This window comes from Sinocyclocheilus anshuiensis, unplaced genomic scaffold (genome assembly GCF_001515605.1).
Source record: "Sinocyclocheilus anshuiensis isolate Anshui unplaced genomic scaffold, SAMN03320099.WGS_v1.1 scaffold1231, whole genome shotgun sequence".
NCBI classification, from domain to species: Eukaryota; Metazoa; Chordata; class Actinopteri; order Cypriniformes; family Cyprinidae; genus Sinocyclocheilus; species Sinocyclocheilus anshuiensis.
The window spans coordinates 1,534,905-1,541,527 of NW_015536698.1; positions in this window are offsets into that span (position 1 = coordinate 1,534,905).

The following is a 6,623-nucleotide window of genomic DNA, read 5'->3' on the forward strand; positions in this document are numbered from 1 at the left end:
ATATACTGTGTATGTGGATGTATGTATATCAATGAACTTCCACGAACACCGTACTTAATCTATTAAACAGAACACACATCTACTTTTATCACACACGCGCTTTAGCAGAGCATTCAATTACCTCATATATTTATGTGACTGAGTCAGTGAGGACTGCTGAAGTGTGTGTGGTCATGACTGAGGAAGTCTGAGTCCCTCAGAGCCTCACTGATGAAGCTATGCATCATAACACACCCTCAAAATTAGAGCAAACATGCAACGGTAGTCTTCCTTAAACCACCTCCTTAGTTCAACCAAAATGAATATTCTGTCATCATCAATTACTGACATTCCAAATTCAGTAGTACGATCACTTACTATGATGAACAGAGCAAAATAATTTACTATCAAATCAGATCAAACCCAGATCAAATATGTTGTTAATAGACCTTAGTCAGGGTAGTGTCATATTTAATTTGACAGGAATGAAAACAAGGCTGTAAGGGATGGATTGTACTGTTGTTTAACAACATACCCATGGTTGATGAAACATATTTCCAAAAGAAACTTTGGTCCCACTTTATATTAAGTGGCCTTAACTGCTATGTACTTACATTTAAATTAATCATTTGGCACAATGCACTCATTGTGTACTTGCATGTTTTTACATTGTACTTATATTTTACAAATACCTGCATGTAATTACATCTGTAATTAATTTATGTAATTACATTTATAATTACACTGTTGACCCATCCCTTACACCTTAACCTACCCTTAAACCTACCCATACCACCAAACCTGTCCCTAACCTTACCCGTTTCCCACCTCAATAGCAGCAAAAGTGTTTTGCAATACAATATGAGCACTAAGTACATTGTACTTATTTTTTGATGTAAGTACATAGTAGTTAAGGCCACTTAATATAAAGTGGGACCGAAACTTTCAGTAGACCAAAACTCCATTAAACCATTTTGAAAATCGTGAGTTGTGAAAATTACATGATCTCTGACTTTCATACAGTGCGTGAGTTAAGGCCAATTAATATAAAGTGGGACCGAAACTTTCAGTAGACCAAAACTCCATTAAACCATTTTGAAAATCGTGAGTTGTGAAAATTACATGATCTCTGACTTTCATACAGTGCGTGCCATTGTAAAGACTAAGTCGATCCCTCACATCCTCGTTTAATTTGGCGTCTAACCTGACTAAGGTCGCTGTGGTCAAACATTGATAAAAATCAAACCTCATTGGTTCTTGAGTGAACATGATGTTACATCACATGACCAAGTTATAGTATTGCTTCAGAAAACTTTGAATTTAAACCACAGGAGTTGTTTGGATTACTTTTAAGCAATTATGTCATTTTTTAATCTTGAAGGTTTTGGAGCCCATTGACTTTTATTATATGGAAAAAAACAGCTGAAAGATTCTACAAATATCTTCTTTTGTGTTATGCAGAAGAAAGATAATAATTTAGAATGAAGTAAATAAGAATTTGACAGATTTATATATATTATTCCCGGTCCCACTTTATATTAAGTGGCCTTAACTACTATGTACCTACATCAAAAAATAAGTACAATGTACTTATTGTGTTCATATTGTATTGCAAAACACTTTTGCTGCTATTGAGGTGGGAAACGGGTAAGGTTAGGGACAGGTTTGGTGGTTTGGGTAGGTTTAAGGGTGGGTTAAGGTTTAAGGGATGGGTCAACAGTGTAATTATAAATGTAATTACAGAAATTAATTACAGATGTAATTACATGCAGGCATTTTTTAAATTATAAGTACAATGTAAAAACATGTATGTACGCAACAAGTGCATTGTACCAAATGATTAATTTAAATGTAAGTACATAGTAGTTAAGGCCACTTAATATAAAGTTGGAACTTATTCCCTTTAAACTTCAGGAAACCGCAATTAAACCAGCACACAGGGTAGGGCTATACCCTACATGTCAACAGCTCCATGCTATCTTCCAGGCTTTACCTATAGTAGAACTAATCTCTCTTTGTCAAGCACTCTAGCATATTGCATATGGCAGATTAGCTTAAAAGAGAAACTCTCTCCAAGGCCTTGAATCTTCACTTCTGACTCGGATCCATGAAATGATGCAATTATGGTTCCTACTGGGGCCCAATCTGTCATGTAAACACACACCCAGCCCCATCCAAGGGCAAGGATTGGAGATTGGCAGGAGGAGACAGGTAGATGTCAGGATGAGAGAATGATAGAAGGGGGATGGGTGTAGAGGACTTAAGTTCGTATGCCAATTTGGTGTTTACGTGTGGTATTTTAGATGCAGGATGTGAATGCAAACATGGGTGAATGTGTGTGGCACTGCACTCATGTGGTTGTGCAATGAGACACTTTGTCTTTTTTGTCCATCTTCCTGTACCGCGATCCTTAGCGGGGCTTAGTAAACACTTGGTATCAACAGAATGGGACCACCTAGGTAAAAGTTTCCATGTTGAGGCATTTCTTCAAACTGTGGCCGCAAATTTTCCCAAACACATTAAAACAAGCTATGCAAATGTTTTATGATGGTACTTGCGTAGCGTATTGTTATATTAACCTGTGCAAACGTTCATTCATCTTGGCAAACTCGCTGTGTTTCTGTGCTTCAGATCTGTAAGGCTCTTAGAGTTTACACAGGCTACATCAAAAGCCACAGTCCAGCTTTCTGCAGTATGATCAAAGGAGATTAATGGGCTTTCGCTTAAAGATGTGCACTTAAGACCTTGCACAGTCATCTGTAAAAGTGGATAAGGAAATTCTCCTCACCTTTACAAGTTCTGGCACCAGTGAAGTGATAAAACTTTCATGTAAGACCAGCAAAAAATAAATAAATAAATAAATAGCAATGAACATATTGTACATAAATTCAGTGACCACATTTTAATTACTGTCCACTGTAACTTAAAGGCATAGTTCTCACTCTCATGTTGTTCAGAGACTTTCTTTCTTCTGTGGAAAACAAAAGCTGATTATTTGAAGAATGCTTCAACTGTTTTTGCCCATACAATGGAAGTCAATGGGGTCCAAAACAACACTTTACCCCAATGACTTTCACTACATGGGGGGTGTAGGTGTACTTTTTTGTTCCCTAAGTGCATTTCAATCATATATTTTATAAAGTAATTTATTCCTATGATGTCAAAGCTGAATTTTCAGCAGCAATTACTCCAGTCTTCAGTGTCACATGATCCTTCAGAAATCATTTTAATAATTTGTGGCTCAAGAAACATTTCTAATTATTATCAGTGTTGAAAAGAGTTAATTGCTTCATATTTTTGTGGAAACTGTGATGTGACTGAATAGAAAATTCAAAAGAACAGCATTTATTTGAAATAGAATTGTAACTTTAATGTGTTAATAACAGTGTTAATTGCTTTCAAAAAAATAAATAATACAAAAATCAAGATCGTACCGAATTAACAATTCTTTGACTTGTCCCCCTCCTCAAAAAAAGAAAACCCACTTGAAATCCTCAGACTGATCAATTTAAACATAGATGTGGTAATCATATAAATGTTTTTGTGTTATATTCCTCGCAATAGAACTTAATCAGCACAGTATGTGCTTATGACTCAGGCACGCTGTGTTTACAGTGGCTCTTTTGTGTATCGGTTGGTTAATGAGGCCAGGCATAGCTGGATCATGATGTGCGTGATGATTTCTTGTGTTGCTGTTGTCTGTGTAAGTTGCCTTACTGTCTGTCAACTCCCTGAGAATCTGGAGTTTACAAGCTGCATCGTGAATCTGAAGGGATAACAGTCAAAACTGACAGCCCACACACGCTCCTGATAAACATGTACTTGTGCATGCAGAGAAATACACAAACACACACATCTTTAATGGGAAACATCCTAATCTGACCGTGGTCTTGTCCACCCTGAACCAGATGTGCATGCTGAAAATAAATTAATCACCCTAATGTAACCTGCATCATTTCATATAATAAGAATCCAGTGTTTCTTGTATATTGACATTGTTATCTGTATCTGTGGTGTGTGGTGGGAGGCAATGTACTCTGGGTTTATTATTATTAATATTTATGTATTTGAATTGCATATACAATTTCCATCCAATTGGATTACACCGTTTTAACATAAACTAATTAACTTTAATGTGATGCATATTTGTCAATCATACACAAGTGAAACAGATAAGAAACAGGCCTAAATCGTTTTTGAGTGATACTAATTTTCAGTTATTTAACTGGATGTGTTTCAAAAAGCAGAGAGACTGTTGTTAATAACCCATTCCGTGTCACCTGCAGTTATACACACTGTGAGCACCCTGAATGACCTGAGAAACATTTTCCATTCGAAAATTTCTCAGCAGTTATTACAGTATCTGTCCTGTACTGTTGACTGATGGCTATCATTTGAATTATTTTAAGTAAGTTCTTTCTTTTTAGTGAATTGACCAAACAAGTTTTTGAGCTATGAGACACTTAAGAACATAGAAATCAAAGAGCACTGGATGAAATCTATGTCCATTTTGTTGATTTTTGAAATTTTTGTGTTTTTAAATTTTTAAAATGTTTACAGACACCTCCATTCTGCTGATGTGTAATATTGCTCTCATTGATTGTTTGGTCTGAAGAGTCTCAAGTCTTATCTTATATATATTTTATATATATATATATATATATATGTATTTATTTTTATTTTTTTTCAGGAATGAAAACAAGGCTGTGAGGGATAGAATTACAGTGCGTCCAATTGATTGTACTGTTATTTAACAACATACCAATTGTTCAGCTGAATAACAAAGTTAAGTAAAGAGAGAGAGAGAGCGAGAGAGAGAGAGAGACAATACTTTAAAATAATATGACAAGAAATACCAGTACCTTGCCATTTCAAACAGCATAATGACCTGTTTTGTTCCCTGCAAAATAACTGGAAGTGGATGACACTGGAAGCCTCACATAAAATACATATAATATCACGTGACCTATCAGCGTCAATTGCATCACTTCACTGCCGATTGGTGTGTTCGACTTGAAGCGGCACTGCACAGACCGATCAGTATATGCCATCAAAGTATCGCAAGTACGAATTAGAGAGCAGAAGGCTACATATACTTTTGAATCACTCTCGTGGTACTTTGATGTCATACACCAGTTGGTCTGTGCAGTGCCTCTTCAAGTCAAACACACTTATTCATAAATCCTCATGGCCTCATGGGATAGTAAAGTGTCCAACGAATGTGCACTTCAAAATCCTGGTGGAAGTAGTAGGTCATCTATACTAGGTCATCGCATACTGTTTTATGAATTCTGTGACATTCTGGCATACTGTTTTTTTTGCATACTATAGGGAAGTATTTAATGTACTATTTAAAGGGCATTCTGTAGTTCTTTAGGTAGCTTTAGCATTGCTGGTGCATGTATGCAGTCTCTGCGCTATTAGTGTCTCTTAGCGGAACTACAAAAATAAAGCATTTTTTGCTAACAACCTTTGCAAACGCTCCTTTCGCGCATCCCGCCTCCCTCCGCCAACTCAATAATCAGCTCTTACAGATCTATAAATGTAAAGGCATGTCTTCACAGGTTGGACCTTTCAATAAAATGTCCAACATAGTAAGAATACTTTTGAAGTTTAGCTTACCTGTCGAGAAGAAAATCTACATGTTTGTTGTATCAGTTGAAACCCAAATACTCCATCAAAATCTTTTAAAAACACTGCCAATGTTTACCCTTTTTTACCCCAATGTCTCTGTATTTTGGCAAGTCTTCAAATTTTGGCTTGCACTTCTGTGACGGAATCAGAAGTTATTTTTTCACACCGGCTAAACACCCGCTGGCTCAGCTGGCTACAGCAGACGACTTTAATTAAATTGTTTGCTATCAGACTATGAAGAGACTAAAAGAAAAACAAAAAGAGCATGACAAATCATAGTTTGGCAGTTGTACTTTTTATGTGTGCTGAAAAAAATGATGTGAAAGGAAGGGAAAAGAGTTTGAGGTACACAGTTTTAAGTTGTAACGCCATGTCACATTGATCAACATGCCATTTCATGTTGCATTTTTATTGGCTAGTCAGTAAACGTAGGTTGTAGCAGCAAACACACTGTGTGATGATCATGCTGAATTTCTGACACTGTCAGAAAATTATTATATGCTATCTTTGGTCGCAAGACTGTGACAAAGGCCATCTTTGAACATTTCTCACTATACGACATTGGACCACCGATTAGGAGCCACGATTGTTTCACAATTGCTAATCTTTCGTCTACGACAGCCGAAAATCGTTCAGTGTGTCCCGGCCTTAACATCATTTCATTGTGGCGAAACACTGTACACTGAGGGGGGTGAATTAAAACTTGTTTATGGAAAACTAATATGAGTACAGTCAGAATTAATCTCAGTGAGAGTATACCATTCAGATGACTCTTCACAAAAATACAATATATTAAATTAGCACCAAACTACTGAATGCACCTTTTGTTTTATTTCTGTATTTACAGTTTATTTCTCATCTGAATTTTTGAGGAGGCATTGCCTCTTGCCTCATTGAACAAACCCCACTCGTGCTCATTCTTATCCATCAAACTCATTCTTGCTATTTTTTTACTTTTTTTTATTCAGCCGTACGATTTTAACAAATAACTGGGAGCAAAAAAGTGATCT